General features: G+C 53.5%; 1 long non-coding RNA gene and 1 other non-coding gene across 2 annotated transcripts; both read right to left on the reverse strand.

Moving 5' to 3' along the window:
• Positions 1–4,534: 4,534 nt before the first annotated feature.
• On the reverse strand, positions 4,535–14,139 carry LOC128928634 (uncharacterized). Its single transcript, XR_013522412.1, has 3 exons — positions 13,095–14,139; positions 9,914–10,302; positions 4,535–9,660 (listed from the first exon to the last, which is right to left on the reverse strand). It is a non-coding gene; the product is annotated as an uncharacterized LOC128928634 (long non-coding RNA).
• A 1,466-nt stretch (positions 14,140–15,605) lies between these two features.
• Positions 15,606–15,707, reverse strand: LOC118144722 (small nucleolar RNA U13). Its single transcript, XR_004729464.3, has one exon. It is a non-coding gene; the product is annotated as a small nucleolar RNA U13 (small nucleolar RNA).
• Positions 15,708–18,432: the final 2,725 nt, after the last annotated feature.

Genomic DNA, 18,432 nt, shown 5'->3' on the forward strand with positions numbered 1-18,432 from the left:
GTGGTGATGGCATGGAGCAAGGCTCCCTTTCCCTGCGTGACAGCAGAGGAATCTTGAGTCTACAGAGCCCAGACTAAAAAGTTCATTTGCTCTGATGGATGAATGGGCATGCCTTACACATTTGCAAGGAACTGGCTCGGGCAGGCACCTGCTGGCAACCTCCAGGGGTGGGAGGGAGCCTGCCCGGAGGTCAGTTTCTGCCCTGATATTGTATCCACTGCTTTTCACTCTGAGTCTTCCTCTTAGAAAGTTGTGAAGCTGCAGCGGGAGACCGAGGGTCCTCCACATTCAGTTGCTTTGAGGACCCAAGGGCTGCTGGGAGCTGGGTAAAACTCGCCCTCTCCTCCTCTTTAGCAGTGGGAAACCTCCCAGGCTCCTTATGAGCTGTAGTTAGCATTGCGGTTAGGGCAGGAGCCCATCCAGGAGGGCTGGGATGTCTTGTTGGATCGCACTTCTCACTTGTAGCCAGGGAGCTTTCTCTGCAGAGTGCCATGCAGTTGAAGAAACAAAGAGAGACCTCCATTGACCCTAAAGGGCTTAAATGGGGTCTGTGCACTCCCAGTGCCAGCAGGGACCCTTCTCTGATTGTCTGCGTCCCTGTCCTGCTCGGGTGTCCGGTTCTTGCTCTCCCTCAGGGCCCTCAACAGGATCCTCTCTGGGCAGGGACTCTTGGGCACACTGGGATGTTGTGGGTCCCAAAGGGGTGGCTTCCTGGTCCTGGGACCCACGGAGTCACTTTGCTCAGTGTACTGGCTGAGCTGCAGGACATCTCAGAATTGGGAACACACATCTCCACCTGTTCTGGTGATGACTTTTGCAGATGGAAGTCAGGACCTGCAGGAAGGATAACAGGGTCTGCAGAATGATGGAATATGGTCTTGAGATGTCTGTACAAGTCACACGGTATTGTCAGTCCCCGTGCAGGCACAGCTGGGACACCCACCAGCCATAAGAACTGGGGGGCTCGGTGAGAAGGCTCTAAGTAGCTGATTCCCGCCAAGCTGGCCCTGAACCCCCAGGGCAGCAGGTAGGGGCAAAGGGCAAAGCTTTTTCAGGTAGCTTCCCCTAGGAGCAGTGGGGTAAGCCTTCATCCTTGAACTAGAGAGCTGGGCTCTGAGCGTCTAGCTGCCAACTGGGCTATAGGTGAAGCATGCGCTGTTTCCTGCGTTTTCCCGGTCGTGCATCTTTGACCTCTGATGGATGAATGGGCATGCCTTACACATTTGCAAGGAACTGGCTCGGGCAGGCACCTGCTGGCAACCTCCAGGGGCAAAGGATGCTGGAGGAAGACGCACCAACGCCAATGACCCGGGAGGAACAGGGGAGACCAAATGCTGGGGATCCCAGCCCTGGATGCCTAGAGGTTCTCATCTCTTGTTGATGGTTTAGGGTGCTGGGCTCCAGGGAGACACACTTATTGGCAGAGCAGTGGCCCCTGTTTTCCCATGTCAACCTCTGGAAAGTCAGGACATGTCTAGGATGGGGACCCAGCACACAGAGGGTGAGCTGCTGGGGAGCAGTGTTCGTGACCTGGCAGCTGGGGCAGGAGGTGACAGCTTTGGGATCCGTGCTTGTCTGTCCTTTTGCCCTTACCCTGGGAACCCCGGAGGAGAGTGTGGCTAACAGAAGTGCAGGGACTACTCAGGTTCTGCTGGGGTGGCAGTCAGGGCAGGCAGGCACCCTGTGACCCTGCACTCCCACCCCTGGGCTATTTTACCGAGGAAACCCAAAACTCGGCTTCTCACAAAACCTGTACGTGAACACTTTCGCTGCTTTCTTCTCCTCTCCTAGATGAGGACTGAGGAGGTGATCCGGCTTGTCTTGGGTGTGTCCTCGTTCTCGTTGGGAATAATACTAAGTATGTCAATCATTTCACCAGCTGTTTACAAAGTGGAACATAAACTTTTTATTGACTCTAGCAATTGTACCCCTGGAAATTCTCCCAGAAGAAATAAAAACATATGTTCACAAAAGACTTGTTCATAAATCTCAGAACGATTATTCATAATAGCCAACAAACAGAAACAACTCAAGTGTCCATCAGCTGGTGAATGGGTAAACAAAATGTGGTGCATCTATGCTGTGGAGAACTACTCAGCAATCAAAAGGAGAAAAGACAATCCCTCCAGATGCACGCTAGGTGATGAGGGAATCTCGCACATTATGCTAAGTGAAGGAAGGGCTCCAAGACGGTGTATTACACGATGCCATTTATGTGAGATGTCTAGAAAAGGCACGTTTATGAAGACAAGCAGAGCCCTGGAGATTTTTCTCAGTCAGCAACCTGTGCTCAATGCAGCAGCTGCAGGATTTGCACGGTCCTTAGTCACTCAGGGCAGGGTCTACACAAAGCGGCCGTGATGCAGTTGTGAGGCTCAGGCTTTCATCCATGACACGAGGCTACACCATGAGGTGCATGAGAATCTCGCACCTTGCCCTCCCTCCTCCACCCCGACACACACACACACACATATGCACACGTACACGCACACACCCTTCTGTGCTATCTACCTTTGGATTTGTCTTCAGGGAAACCAAAAGACAAAACTAGCCACATCTTGTTCACAGCTGCAGAGGGATATTTGGCAACTTGGGGAAATTTCACATCCGTATTTTAAGTATTTCTATCGCTAGATGCTTTATGTAGTATCTTGGAATCCCTGGATATTTGCAACCTGGTTCTCCATGAAGTCAAAGCCCTTTTGAAAATTCTCTTTGACAAAGTCTACATATCCCAAAATACACATTTGATTTCAAAATCACTTTTTCTTTTATTGTGAAGATGAATTGAACAACTTTAAAAAGCACAGTCAATCACAGGTAAATGAAATATTCAAACATTGTATTGCACAATTTTAGATATAAGAATATTTCCAATCCAAACTGAGAGGCACTGCTGGATGCCACGGCTCAGGCAGGAGACGAGCAGGACTCACTTTCCAAGCACCTGTCACACAGGCCCTGCTGATCAAAACAAGATGTAGTGAAGAAGCCAAGGGAACCAGCTAGGGCTAGGAATTCTAATGCATTCCCTTGAGGCACTCCCCGGAGGGCTATGAAATGTTACCAGTGCTAAGGTCACGCCCTGGATGTTACCTTCCACCGTTTTGGGAACTCCTGCCCCTTTTCCAGAAAGTCATGAATAGCCCACCCCTTAATTAGCATATAATTAGGAGTAGGTATAAATTCAGCCAGCCATCCCTCCACTGGTGCTTCACGCCTCTGGACAGCCCTGTTCTCTGTGGAGCAGCCATTTTGGGCGACACTTGTTCACCAAGACATGCCTTCATTCACTGTTGGCTCCCTCTTGTCTCTTGAGCAGAGCCAGTTCTCGAGCTCACCTGCATCAAGACCGTTAGATCCCGCCCTGGACACTGAACCAAGGACCCTCTTCACTCCTCGTCCAAAGCCCCAACCCCACAGCTGCTGCAGGGAGACACTGATGCCTGGAGGAGGCGCTTGGCCCAAGAGAAGGGCCCAAATCCCGACTCAACTCCCGGGTTTACATTTCAATCCCTGACCCAAAATGCCATGACGTTCCCCAAATGAAGCCCTCCTGAAGGCATGGGGTCCACATTTGTGTCTGTCTGCCCCCACGGTGACTCTGTGGCTGCCCTGTGAAGACACTCCCGTGGGGTAGGGTGACTGCCCTGAATGACCAGTAGCCTCCTTGACTCCGAACCAACTCGGAATGCGGGACGTCCCCCACCAGCTGCCCACGCAGCCGTTGGAATGCAAATCAGATTCACCTTCAATTGACCAAACCGGCCTCCTGGGCAGTTCAGATTCTTTGATTGAAAACTTGGCCTGCTGGGCTGATGCTTGGGCAGCTCGAGGACTGAAGCCTGCAAGATGCCAGGATCTCAGTGCCTGTTGATCAGAGCAGCTGCCCCTGAAGCCTGCAAGATGCCAGGATCTCAGTGCCTGTTGATCAGAGCAGCTGCCCCAGCGGACTGGACTGAGGCCTGGCTGAGAAGAAACAGTGGCTGCCCCAGCTCTGACTGGGCACCTTCCTGCTCCTGTCCTTCCTCACCAAGACTCAGGCCCGGCTGCGCAAACCACAATAAAGACCCCAATCTCCTGATGGCTTCAGGTCCATGACGCCCTTAGTGGAGGAGCTGGCAAGGGTGACGTCCGAGGCTCCATGCTGTTGCCAGATGCCGAATGGGATGCTCTGGGAATGGCCAGGAGGTTTTGTTGAGCCCGGATCACCTTTCTGGTGTATTCTAAATTTGAATCTTTCGTGATGTCTTCTTGTTGTAGCCACAAGCCATGAGCTTGGGAAAAATACATTGAAAGTAGCGCCCCCTGTGGAGACGGTGCGGGCAGGCGACCACGGGCAGGTGTTCATCTTTCCCAGGTGACACTCGTGCCCAGCAGCTGCCTAGGGGAGCCACCGAGTCATAGCTGGGCTTAGGAGGACAGGTGCTGGGGTGCTGTGAGCTCTTTATATCAACACCGGGCTGATCCTGGGAACTTTCCTCTAATGAGACAATTCAGAAGGCAGCTGAGCTCACTGACCGAGACCAAGGGGCAGGTGCCTGATGGCCTGAGCTCAGATGCGACCTAGAGGCAGACCCAGATGAAGCCAGAATCCAAATAACTGCCACTTCATTAGGGCTGTAGTCATGCTCAGATCCGAAATGTCTGGGGAATGAGAGACAAGCAGCAGTGGTTCCTGCAGAGATGCCACCAGAGTCATGAGTCACTTTCCAGGCTTTACATGGGCAAGATGCCTTCCAGCTCCTCGAGAGCAGCTGCCGCCATCCCTCTGACCCTCACAGGGGCCCCGTGAAGTGGGCAGAGCAGGGCTGGGACCCACAGTTTACAGCTGAGGACACTAAAACTGAGAAGCCTAAGTGACTTCCCCAGAGTCACAATACTGAGGAGGGCTGTGGCAGAGCCAGGGATGTAGTTAGGTCCCTGGAGAAGGAGATCCCTGAAGCCCAGAGGCCTCTCGATCACGCCCTGGGCGCCGGAACCAGGTCTTCCCTCACCCATATCCCAAATCCTCGTGTTCCAGGAATGCTTTGAGGAGAGCTCCTCTCGTGGGTGGTCCCTGACCCAGGCTCCTGCTTCTGTTTTAATCCTTGACCGAAAATCTGACCAAGGTGACCTCAAACAAAGAGAAGGATCAGGGTCCAAACCACGCCCCTCCTGCCCCAGCACCTTCACACCAGGAGCCGCCTCAAGGTGAGGTTTCCGGTGCTCCGGCGACCACCCTGAATGACTAGTGGCCTGCTTGACCCCTCACTGGCTCAGAGCTCAGGATTCCCGAGCCAGCCACACCCATGGGACCAGAACCTCTCAAAGAATTAGCTTCACTGTAACTGACAAACTCTTATGACCAGTGAAGGTGAATACCTGGGAGGAGGCCCCTGGGCTGCTGCTCCGGTGGCTCAGTGAGTGAAGCCTCCCAGCACCTGCTTTCCTCTCATTCATGGACTGGAGATCTGAGCATGTGTCTCAGCAGCCCAGACTCAGGCCTGGCTGAAAAGAGGCAGTGTCTCCTCCAGCACACAGTAGGCGCCTCCCTGCCCGAGTCCCTCTTCACCAAGACTCAGTCTCCACAATCTTCTCCCTCCCTAGACCCTGCCGTGTCAGGGCAGACTGCATCTCCTCTTAGAGGGCTCTGTTCATCGCTACAGCCTGAAGACCCCACCCCGGGATCCTCTGTGAGGACCACCCAGGGCCTCCGTCACTCTGTTGCCAAATGTGTATTCCACGAGCCCGATGGCATCTCCTATCTCACCACTCTCCAGGCTGCAGCAAAACGGCCAGCGGTCCTGTCCTCCTCAGCCCCATGCAAACCTCGGCAGGAGAGTTCACTTACTTTCCTTCCAAGCATCTCAGAATCGAGACTGCTGAAGATTGCCGTCACATTCGGACACATCCTCTCCAGAGCCTTTGGCCTGACGTTCCCCTTCCCTGAAGTGTCTGTTGCTAGGGTGGGGTCTAGTGTCTCCTGATCTGATGAGGCAGCTGGATGAGTCCCCACATCTCATCTCTGGAAGAGCATGTAGGAGACTGGCATTGTTTCCACCTTAAACATTTGGTAGAAATTAGAGGAAATTAACTTGTGCCGGTAGTTGCCTTTGTGGCAAAAGAGGCTTTTTCTGCTCTATTTCGTTGTGAAATGGGTGCTTATTCTGCCTATGGTGTGGTGCACAAATGGGAAGCTACAGCCTGGTTGCTCTTTCTTTAGAGCCACGTGTCTCCCCAACCCCCAGTTCAACATACACAACGTCCCCAGCACCCTGGCAGCCTGCTGTGTGTGGGGAGGAGAAGCACACCCAACGCCAGGTTTGCAGAAAGAAACCAGTGACTCCGCGTATGTTCAGAGCACAAGACTACACTTAATTAGCACAGAAGGAGTGGGGAATTACCCTCGGAAGGGGCGGGGTAGAGCGGGAGAGCCTGGGGAAGCCCACAGAGGCTCTGGGCACTTTCCATTAGAAAGTCTGAGGGCAGGGCCAGGAAGCTGAGAGAAACTTCTCAGGAGCACTGGGCTCCACAGTCGGAAACATGACCGCAGCACAAAGCATAGAGCTCAGAGGAGCTCATCAAGGCCTCTCTGTTTAAGCTGTTTTCACAGATTTATCTATTTTTATACAGAAAATATTTATAAAATATGACTAATTGTAAGGAAAGCCACTTGCATTAAAAATAAACAGTTAAAAAAAAACTTCTAAACACAATCCCATATCTGTGATATTGAAAAATTAACCGCCGCTAAATGAGGCGAGGAAGCCTCCTGTCTGTCTCCGTCTCCCTGAAACCTGTCGTGCTGCAGGTCTTCTCTGGGCATGGGGGGGTCTGCACATCAGGGCCTGCCTGGGTGTGGGGACAGGATCTGCCACACAGACCCGGGCGCAGGGTCACTGGAAGGCACAGGGAGAGAGGAGGAGGGCTCGCTGGTCTGGGTGAGCAGGACCCAGAAAGAAGCCCCTCAGGCCCTGGAAGGTGACATGGCCTGACGACCCCCGGCTCAGGTCCACAGGGCACTGAGGCCTGGTTGCTGCTCTCTGCTGTGGGTGCTGCCTGTCCACAGGCCTCGTCCACGGTTAACTCACCTTCACTGCTCTTAAGCGTTTATCAGTTACAGGGAAGCGAATTCCTTGTGAGGCTCTGTCCTATGAGTCTGTCTCCCTAAATGTCTTGCGGAAGCGAATTAATGTAGACGTTCAACTGGGTAGCCTTTGGGAATCTGGTGTGTGGATTGTTGAAAAGGATTCTCTCCTCTGCGGCTGTTGAGTTCCCCTTAAGAGAAGCTGCTCCAGTGTTTTCTGGGATGGACTGCACTGATTTAGCGGTCAGGGCAGTAAGAAAGTGCGAGGAGCATTGGGCCGTGTGCACGTCCTGCCGGCCCCTCTTCGTGCGGCCCCTCCATGCTCACTCCCTCTCTTTTCTTCCACCTTTGTGTCCTCTGTGTCCTCTCCTGCAGGGAGAATGGAACACTGTCCTGACTTCTGGAAGAGAAGAACTGCGCATGTCCAGAGCCCCCAGGGCAGAAAACGCCCTGTGAGGGGGTGTCCAGGACAGACCCAGACTTTCCTTCCTCCCCCAGCCCAGCTCCCTGCCTGGAGCCCTTGGGGCTGCTCAGCAGGAGTCAGTGCTGCAGCCTGGGGTCAGCACCCAGGACAGGGCCAAGGCAGTGAAAGGAGGGCTGGGGCTTCATCCCCAGTGCAGACCCAGGACCTCAGCTGCCTGGGTGGGACCAGGTCCTTCAGGAGGACTGTCCTAAAATATGCAAGAGGGAATGGCCCGGGGCTCCAAAGAGAAGCTCCAGACAAAGAAAAGGGGGATGGAAAGGAAAGGGAGGGTGAAAGGAAGATGAGACAGGAACTGAATGACAGGCATGCCGCTGCCTCCACTCTCAGATTCCTTGCAATTTGCCACATTCCCGGCTGCATGTCCTCCGGCAGGAAGCGCAACGGGGTGGCCTTGGGAAAGAAAGGAGGAAGTTAGAGTGCAGGTGGGAACCAGGTTCCTGCTGCTCCTGGGATGATGGAGCCCAGCCCCAGGCCTCTTGGTCCCCATCTCCAACACTTTTCCAGTCACCACATTCCATAACTGTGACCAGGAAGGGTCGCCTGGGCCATCCTGTGTCTCTGAGAGTTGGCCACCGTCTCCGTAACGTTCTGTGCATCACATGGACTTCCCTCTGCCCTCCCCACTTTAGGGCCTGTTTCATTCTCCATGATAACACCCATTTCCTGTCCCCTCCTCACCTTCCACCATTCCTATCGTCCTCCAACCCCTGATGCAGTCACCGTGGGCATACTGCCACCACCTCCAATTAATTGATCAGTTGACCGAACTGAGCAGCCCAGGGCTCCCCTCCCGCCATCCTGCAGTTATGTGGGGTCCTATGGGAGAGGATTACATCAGACTCACTATGCCAAGTGAGGTTTCTACTTTTGGTATAACTTTGGGGGCCTTCAGAGACATTGGATCTTCATGGCAGTTCCAGAGCCCATGAGAGGATAAACATGAGTTTGAGGTCATGTAACTTGTGGAAATAACCTTAGTCTGCAAGTGAGGCAGCCAGGGACTCGATAACAGGCAGGATCTGGCTACATACAGAGAGGGGACGGGTCAGGGTTTGCACCAAGCTGCGGGTGGGAGAATGGGGTGGGAACCTGGTGCCCGGCAGGGCAGAAGACAGAGAAGAGGCTGGAGTGTGGGCAGCAGGGCAGTGCTGTCTGGTCAGGGCAGTGGGCGTGAGAGTGCAGAGAGCCCTTTCCCTGCTGCCAGGGACTCTGTCCCGGGCCTGGAGGATTCCAGGGATGAAGTCACTGAGACTGTGATACTCAGCATGGGCAGGAAGCCCAGCTCCCTTCACACATCCTCTCAAATGGGGAAGGTCTCCAGGGGCAGCTGGACTGGGGCCTCTCAAATCAAAGTAAATTCAGCTTTTGTTCCTCATCCCAGGATGTGGCATTTGGGTGACACCTGGGGACTGAAACGTGCTGAGGGCTGTGTTTCCTGTTGCGTCTCCAGGATGCAGGACATTTGCGGTGATCCCAGGGGAGGATTCCTTACCTCGTCCAGCCCAGGGAACAAACAGCCTTTCCACCAGGAACAGACAGTGAGGCAGACCAGGAAGCAGCGGCCAGGGTCCTGAAAGCAAGGAGGGGGAGGGCCGGCTTCTCACCCCGCCTGCACTGGCTAGAGGAGGTTTGGTTCCCGGATCCCGTGGTGCCTGCGAGAGAGTTGGGCACCCGGTTTGCATCCCCTGCTGGTCGCTGCCCAAAACCTGGGACAAAATCTGCTGTGTACATTTCCCAAGAGGTGCTGCACACATCACCAAAGGCTTTGAAGATTGGCTGAGGCAAAGGCAGGGAAGAAGTGGTTTGCTGGGAAAGATTGTTTTAAATACCGCAGAGGGAAAAAATGATCACAGACACTGCACACTCAAAGACCAGAGGATCCAACCTCTCCCTGCTGGGTCAGGAGAGACAAGGACAAAGCCGCCTTCCATACACACCTCCTTTCTCTTTCTGATTTCATGTCCCATTTGCTTAGTCTCTGAAGCTGCAGGCCGACCCCGACTGCTGCAGGCACCCTCTTCTATCGGGTCCCCCCTTGGGTTGTTCCAAACCCGGAGTGTCACCTTCTTCACTGCTTGTGTAATGTCTTCTGTTGACCATGGAGTCTCTAGAGAAAAGAAAGTGAGAAGACAAAGACTCCAGAGAAAGGCTCATCCATCCTCCTCCTCCAGCCGCCCTGGACCGCCCAGGACTGCCCTGCTGTCTCTTGGGCTGTTCAACCCTCCTTTGCTTCTGTGGAGTCTGGAATCTCCAACAAGACGCTGTTGACACATGCAAACCTCAGGAGAGGGGACCCCTTCGTCTTCCCACTTCCCCGTTTCCACTAGGTCATTAGAGCTCTCATTTCCATTCTCATTCACCTGAAATTCCAGCTCTGATGCACGGGTTTCGTAGTTAGATGAGTTCAATGCACAGTCCCCGTGCCATGCTCCGAGCAGAGTCCCAACGGTGCGTTGTGTGGATGCAAATTATCTTGCTCTCTCTTGAATGTGGTGGCAGGTGGCACCAAGTCTGTGGGGCGCGGGAAATGTGGCCAGTGTGACTGGGGAGTGGAATGTCTCATTCTATTTGGATGAACTGCCCTCACGAATGAACTGGTTATACACAGCACCGCCAGGCCGGGACTCCCATGCTGGATGGTGCAGCTCTAGAGATACACAGATGAGGAAGACGTGACTCCCTTCCTGCGTGTTTCCTTGCAGAGTTGTTGGATGCTCTGATGCAATCATTCGTGTGTGATTTCTGAGGGCTTTTGAAAGAAAATTGCATATGGTTAGGACCTGCAGAAGGGCCAGACACTGTGAGTTGTGGGGACTTAACAGTGAGGACAGTGCCTTGGCCCAGAGGGACCCCATGGTGTAGGCGGTGCGCTTGCACTCAGAAGGATGAAACCGACTCTGTCTAGACAGGATCAGAGCAGAGGGAGCCCATGAACAGGGAGAGCTCTGTCTGCAGGAGCCCCCCCTCACCACCCCTGACTTGATTGGAACTCTGGGAAGACACCTCGCCCAGTGGGAGGGTCCAACAGGTGGGACAGGGTGAGGAGGGAACTTTTGCCCACTGGAGCTAGAGCCCAGCCCAGGGCTGCGTTCATGAGAGCCTCATGGGGCCTAAGACAGGCTGCCCAGGGCTGAGGGCTGTGAGGAGAGGGGATGCCGAGGTCACAGTTCCTGCCCTTGCACTGAAAATCTGTGGCCAGAATGCGGCTCCCCAGGACGGGGAGGACTCAGAGGTTGGGCCTGAGAACGCCGAGATCCTTTTGGAGAAACTCTCAAACCCATGTCCTCTGTGCCGTGAAACGGAGGAGCAAGGAAGGCTGGCTCAGGGATCGGCCTCCCGCACTTTGCTGAGCTCGCCTGGCACCGGAGCTGGTGCCCTCACTTTTGCCGGGCAGCTTCCCTGGCCGGGGTCCACACTACCTTCAGTTTCAACACATTTCTGAGCCAGGCCACCTTTGGCTAGTGCCGTCTACAGAAGCACGCTTGACAGGAAACTTCCAGAAGCACGTGGAAGATGGAAACTGGTTTCTGCCCAGCCCCACAAGGATCAGGCCTGGGCGCCTCTCTGTGTCAGGCCTCACCTTGAGTCTATCCCTGCTGAACTATGTCCCCCGCCAGTCTGGCTCAGAATATCGGAAATGGGATTCCTGCTCTGTCTGTGGCCAGCTTCCAGGATGGGAAAGGTCTGCGTTGTCACAACCTGATGAAGACCCCAGTCCCCAGCTCCTGTCTCAGAGATTCATCAGGAAGGAACCCGTCTCTTGAGAAAAGGCAGAGGTGTCCATGCGGGGCTCACTGCAGCCAGGACAGTCCACCCTGCTCTTTCCCACTCAGAAGGAGCAGGAAAATCGCTGGACTCTGGGGATGATGACATAATGAGCCTCCTGACATTAAAACCCTGGAAGCCATCCTCCCCCATCCTCGTTCTCTCCGCGCCCGGGTGCTCTTGGGACTTCCTTCTCCCCCTCTATATCTTCTCCCTCTCAAGGTCCAGCCTGGGGCCCCAGCCCTGCCTTCTCCCGTGAGTCCACTGAGCGGCCGCCTCTGGGTTCCTCAGCCCTTGGTCTTGTAGTCGCTCCTTTTAGCATTGAATTCCTCACCCTGGGTTTTCTCTCAAGCACCACTGGGCCGCTGTGTTCTAGAGAGTGAGAAACGTCCAGGGCAATCTTCTTATGAGAAGCCTGTTTCTGGAGAAAAAGTGACTCTTTTCTAATGGTGAGTCTCATCTTTTTGTTTTGTGGAAAAACAATATGAAGAGCTCAATTGCAGGGTCACGGAATTCTATGAAATCGAAAGCATTTCACGTGGTGTTTATAATCCACATGTTCCGCAACCCGTCATATGCCTCATTTCTCATCTATATTTTCTTAAGCAAGAATCCTGTTTTCTTCCAAAGGACCTTGAACGGCAGCAGAAACCTGTATCACCCACGAGGTTAGGCGGGGAATTGGGTGAAGTTTCTTTTGGTCATGACACTGAGTAAATCTTTTCCAGCCTTGCAATGCACGACCTATCGTGTCTTCCTCCTAGGAAGAGGGCCACGTGCTTACCTGATGCTCAGTCTCTGAAGAAGCCCGTTTTCTCATTTTACAGAGGACATCGTGCCCACCACGCAGAAGCCGTGGCTGGCAGAGGCGGTGAAGGGAGGCAGGCTTTCCACATTCTTGGGAACATTCTCTCCAGTGAATCATGACACTCTAGTACAGAAGGTTGGAGTGAAGTTTCCATGACTCTTTCCATGGAGCATCCTCCTTTCTCAGATTCCTATCAGAACTGGCTGGGAGGTGGCTACAGATTCCTGGGAAATTTCACTGGGGAGGGGGTGCAGTCCCAGGACCCCAAGGCAGGAGGCTGCTGCTGTCCCTGGTCCTGGCCTTGCTGACACTGGTGGGTGTTAAAAGGGCCTGGGCAGATGAAAAGAAGCTCAACTGAAGCCAACATGAGGCCTTGCCAAGAAAGGCTGGGAAGAGAGGGTAGCCGCCACGGGGTGACCTCAAAGTCAGACGCTGGCCGTGAATAAATATCGCTGAGTGGGATAAGACCCTCTAAAAAAGCTGCCTGCTCTATGATTCCAGGCATAGACAGTTCTGGAAAAGGAAACTGTAGAGACAGTGAACAGGACCATTGTTGCCAGGGCATCTGGAGACGGGTAAGGGGATTGGCAGGGGAAGCACAGGGAGAGTTTGGGACGTGCAGCTCCTTCGTCTGGGGAGTGAGAGGCATTCGGAGTTTGTCACAACCCAAAGAGGGTACAACACGCTGAGCCTCAAAGCAGGCTCCTGACGTCAGTTGGTAGGAATGTAGCAATACTGGTGTAATTGCTGTTACCTGTGAACTACACCGCTGAAAAAAGGGGTTCAGAAAAGAAGTGTGGACAAAGGGTCTGAGAGCTTTCTGTACTGTCTCTTCCAGTTTTATGTTAATTTCAAAGTGTTCTACACAGTGACTAATTTTGTCAGGGACGGCAACATTGTTTCAGGAAGAGGTTTATCTGCTGTAAGCATTAGATTGAGATGTTGCTTTCTCGTTAAAGGGTACCTACCTTTACACTGTAAATACATCGTCACTTCTCTAGTTGTAGGAATAGCAATGACTTCCATTTAAATGCGCGCAGATGAACTGAAAGAAGACTAAAGCATAACGGTGTTAGAGTTCTGACTTCAATACGGGGCACTGAACCCACTAGAATCATGATGATTGAATGAACTTCACTGACTTCCCACAGGACCTTCAATGGATGGTGTTCTGGGAGGACCTCAGCTGTGTGGCCGGTTGTGGGTTTTTCTGACCCACTGCATGGGGCCAGGATAGACGGTGCCGACTCCTCGGGAACTACTGTCAGATCCTGGTGGCCACACCTCCCAAATGTATGACGATAGAGACAGCTGCTGACATCCTGTTGGCAGGATTTATACAGAGGTTCATACCGATTGATTCGCACTTGAAGCCTTTTGATTCTCTTGGGATCTTGCAAGGCGTGGCTGAGCCCAGAGAAGAGCTCATCTCAGACGATGTTTCACACTCGCCTGCATGGGGAGCGTTAGATTGAGATGGGGCTTTCTGTGCAAACTGTCCCAGCTTTATCCTTCTACTCTAGTTGTAAGACTCACGATTCCCTTGATAATTTCAAATTGCACAGATGAACTCAAAGACGACCACAGCATAACAGTGTTAGAGTTTTGCCTTAAATATGAGACGCTGAACCAACCAGAATCATGATGACTGAATGAGCTGAACTGGTTTTCCACAGTACCTTCCACTGATGAATTTTCCAGCTGCACAGAATGCTGTGGCCAGCTGTGGACATTTCTGACCCACTCCGTTGGTCCAGCAATAGAATTCCCTGTGCTGAGTTTTCAGGTACCACTGTCAGATCCTGGATGCAACGTGCTTTCAAGTGCATTACAAGAAAGAGCACTGGTGATGTCTGGCTGGCAGAATTCCTAGGGGAATTCTTCCTAGTTTATTCATGGTTCAAACTTTGAAACACTGTTTGAGCAACTCCACGGGAAGCACCTGAACCTGAGTTGGGCTCTGGGAAGAGCTTGAAGTTTGGGTTGCACTTAGAGCCCAACAGCCTGATGTGTGGGCAAACATGTGCTCTTCTATGAGGTCATAGAGAGAGCTAGCATATCCTAGTGAGCAAGAGCACAGCGCCTGGAGCCTCCCCTGCTGGGTTCAAATCCTACTGAGGAGCTCTAGGTACCGGCATGTTCTATAGACCTCTCTATGTCTTGGTGTGCCCAGTTCTGAGAGGGTCAAACATGAATAGGGTCTTTGTTATGCTTTAAGGCTCAAAATGATTGTGTTCAGGTAAAGCCTTATGTAGACTGGTTCCTTCTCAGCACGCTAAAGTATTCACTCATTAAATGTCCCACAGAACAAGCCAGACTCTTGGCCGAGGTTGGACGCAGACAGGGAGCTTGCATGGCTTCAGGAAAGTGAAAGATAGAGACTCACTTCATTCCTTACCTGGGGTGATCCTATCCTGCTTTTGGCACTTACCTGGGCAGCTTGTCTGTGTCTCAAACCTGTAACATCTTGGAAGATGTGGCTGATCACAGAGAACCTCAAATTGTATCACAGCCTCCCTCCTCTAGGTTTTCATCCCTGACCCAACATATGACAGTTTCCTCCTAGCCCAGCCTCAGTGAAGGTCAAGCTCTATGGTGTGCGCTCCTCCCCCAGCATCTTCACACTGTGGGCGGCCTCATGCTGAGCCTTCCTGGCCAGTTGACTACTCCAAGTGCCCATGGGCAGCCTGGCTCCTAAGCTGGCTCAGGAGGCAAGATAGTCAAACCAACAGCCACAGGATGGCTAGGCCAGGAATGAACTTCCCTTCCACTGACACAGCCTGGATGAACATGAATGGAATGAACTGGGGATGGGGGCATCTGGCAGGTGCTTCAGTGGATGAATGAGTGGAGAGAGTGACCCCCACTGTCTCACTGACCATACTTTCCATAGCAATGTGGTCAGGGTGAACTCAGGCCTGCCTAAGAAGGGGCAGGGGCTGCCCCTGCACAGAGCGGGCACCTTCCTGCTCACATCCTTCCTCACCAAGTCTCAGTTTCTACAAACTCCTCATGCCTGCCTAGACCCATAGGGTTGGGGGAGAGTCCCTCTCCTCTTAGAGGAACCTGTCTGTCCGCAGCATTTCAGATTTCCCATCTCGGAGGACTCCATGTGAAAGTCTCTCAAATTGCCAATGGCTGAGGTGGACTCTTCCACTCTCAAGGTGACAGCTGAAATGGAAGGGCAGACATGGATCAGTGCATGGCCGTGGCCACATGTCATTATGGAATTTTCAAATGTGCAACTGCCTCAGTCTGGGTTCCCACGGCTCTTATCCAGACGTGTATTTTTCGTGTACAAGGGCGTGAATTTGGGGCGCCTGTTGTGTTTCATAAACAGAATCACTCCCTCCACATGATTATATTCTGTTTGTAAAAACCAGTTACAGGACAAAAGGGACTTTCCCCATCATGGGGAGCTGATAGTGTGGACACAGAAAGTAAACATTTGAGAGTAAAAAGTTCATTTCCATGTTTATGCTCAGATGGTAGCGTGCTGATGTGTAACAAGGTTCTGGAAAGGCGCGCGTCCCACGCGCCCGTGAAAATCCACTCGCCACGCTTATGAACTACAGAAGGGTCTGAACTTCTATTCGTGATGTGAAATTTCAAAGTTCGAATGGAGCTTTAAAACCTGTGTGTACGAAGCTGTTAGCGTCATGGAGCTAGGAGGAGGCCCCACAAGGAGAGCTGGGGAGGGGATTGGTGTCCATGGGGGTGACCTCAATGTCAGTCTCTGCCTGGAGAGCCAACCTGCGGATGTGCTGGCCAAGGGGCTGAAACCAGCTGCAGATGCAGAAATTGGCAGGTCAAGGGAGAGAGAGGAACTAGGCTGAGTAGGGGGAGGGGGTCTCTGAGCGGACGCGATGGAGGATGCACACACGTGGGGCAATGGGATTGCATTCTGGTGGAGCTGAGAGTGGGGCAGGAGGCAGAACCAGCAGCTGCTACAGCTGGGCCGAGACCTGGGGATGGGAAGGGCCTCTGTCCTCCCCGTTCAGAGGGGCCTCGTGTGGGCTTCCGTGTGAATGGGGAGGGGCTGCACAGCTGCAGGAGCAGGAGAGTGGCAGGGCCTGGGCTTCTCATGCTTCTGTCCATGTCCTTCTCAGCTTGTAGCTCAGCAGAGAGCAGGAGTGCATGGATTTGACGGCCTAGGGAACAGCTCAGCTCTTACTGAGCCTACAAAAAGGACAGAGCAGGGGTTGGCCAGGTGAATGAGGCTCAGGGCAGGGAGTGTGAAGAGGCCAGAAGATTCCCTGAGGAGGGGCCTGGTGGGCTGTGTTTCCTCCCAGAGGTGGCCAGTGCAGCAGATGCCAGGAGGGACCCTGGGCCCAGGGAGTCCTGTGACCTGTGTTTCTTCTGCTGTGCATCCATGCTGGGGGCTGAGGGGCAGCAGCAGAGAAGCAGGCCCTGATGCAGGCAGGAGCGAAGTGTGGGAAGAGTGTGAGGCTCTGCTGTCCCAGATGACCTTGGCCTCACCCCAAAGGGCACTGTTGATGCACTGGATTTCGGCCTCTTCCTCCTCCTCCTCCTCCTCCTCCTCCTCCTCCTCCAGGTTTTCAGAACCCCAGGGGAGAGGTGGTGATGGCATGGAGCAAGGCTCCCTTTCCCTGCGTGACAGCAGAGGAATCTTGAGTCTACAGAGCCCAGAAATGTGGGGTGGGAGGGAGCCTGCCCGGAGGTCAGTTTCTGCCCTGATATTGTATCCACTGCTTTTCACTCTGAGTCTTCCTCTTAGAAAGTTGTGAAGCTGCAGCGGGAGACCGAGGGTCCTCCACATTCAGTTGCTTTGAGGACCCAAGGGCTGCTGGGAGCTGGGTAAAACTCGCCCTCTCCTCCTCTTTAGCAGTGGGAAACCTCCCAGGCTCCTTATGAGCTGTAGTTAGCATTGCCGTTAGGGCAGGAGCCCATCCAGGAGGGCTGGGATGTCTTGTTGGATCGCACTTCTCACTTGTAGCCAGGGAGCTTTCTCTGCAGAGTGCCATGCAGTTGAAGAAACAAAGAGAGACCTCCATTGACCCTAAAGGGCTTAAATGGGGTCTGTGCACTCCCAGTGCCAGCAGGGACCCTTCTCTGATTGTCTGCGTCCCTGTCCTGCTCGGGTGTCCGGTTCTTGCTCTCCCTCAGGGCCCTCAACAGGATCCTCTCTGGGCAGGGACTCTTGGGCACACTGGGATGTTGTGGGTCCCAAAGGGGTGGCTTCCTGGTCCTGGGACCCACGGAGTCACTTTGCTCAGTGTACTGGCTGAGCTGCAGGACATCTCAGAATTGGGAACACACATCTCCACCTGTTCTGGTGATGACTTTTGCAGATGGAAGTCAGGACCTGCAGGAAGGATAACAGGGTCTGCAGAATGATGGAATATGGTCTTGAGATGTCTGTACAAGTCACACGGTATTGTCAGTCCCCGTGCAGGCACAGCTGGGACACCCACCAGCCATAAGAACTGGGGGGCTCGGTGAGAAGGCTCTAAGTAGCTGATTCCCGCCAAGCTGGCCCTGAACCCCCAGGGCAGCAGGTAGGGGCAAAGGGCAAAGCTTTTTCAGGTAGCTTCCCCTAGGAGCAGTGGGGTGAGCCTTCATCCTTGAACTAGAGAGCTGGGCTCTGAGCGTCTAGCTGCCAACTGGGCTATAGGTGAAGCATGCGCTGTTTCCTGCGTTTTCCCGGTCGTGCATCTTTGACCTCTGATGGATGAATGGGCATGCCTTACACATTTGCAAGGAACTGGCTCGGGCAGGCACCTGCTGGCAACCTCCAGGGGCAAAGGATGCTGGAGGAAGACGCACCAACGCCAATGACCCGGGAGGAACAGGGGAGACCAAATGCTGGGGATCCCAGCCCTGGATGCCTAGAGGTTCTCATCTCTTGTTGATGGTTTAGGGTGCTGGGCTCCAGGGAGACACACTTATTGGCAGAGCAGTGGCCCCTGTTTTCCCATGTCAACCTCTGGAAAGTCAGGACATGTCTAGGATGGGGACCCAGCACACAGAGGGTGAGCTGCTGGGGAGCAGTGTTCGTGACCTGGCAGCTGGGGCAGGAGGTGACAGCTTTGGGATCCGTGCTTGTCTGTCCTTTTGCCCTTACCCTGGGAACCCCGGAGGAGAGTGTGGCTAACAGAAGTGCAGGGACTACTCAGGTTCTGCTGGGGTGGCAGTCAGGGCAGGCAGGCACCCTGTGACCCTGCACTCCCACCCCTGGGCTATTTTACCGAGGAAACCCAAAACTCGGCTTCTCACAAAACCTGTACGTGAACACTTTCGCTGCTTTCTTCTCCTCTCCTAGATGAGGACTGAGGAGGTGATCCG

This window comes from Callithrix jacchus, chromosome 9 (assembly GCF_049354715.1).
Source record: "Callithrix jacchus isolate 240 chromosome 9, calJac240_pri, whole genome shotgun sequence".
Classification (NCBI taxonomy): domain Eukaryota; kingdom Metazoa; phylum Chordata; class Mammalia; order Primates; family Cebidae; genus Callithrix; species Callithrix jacchus.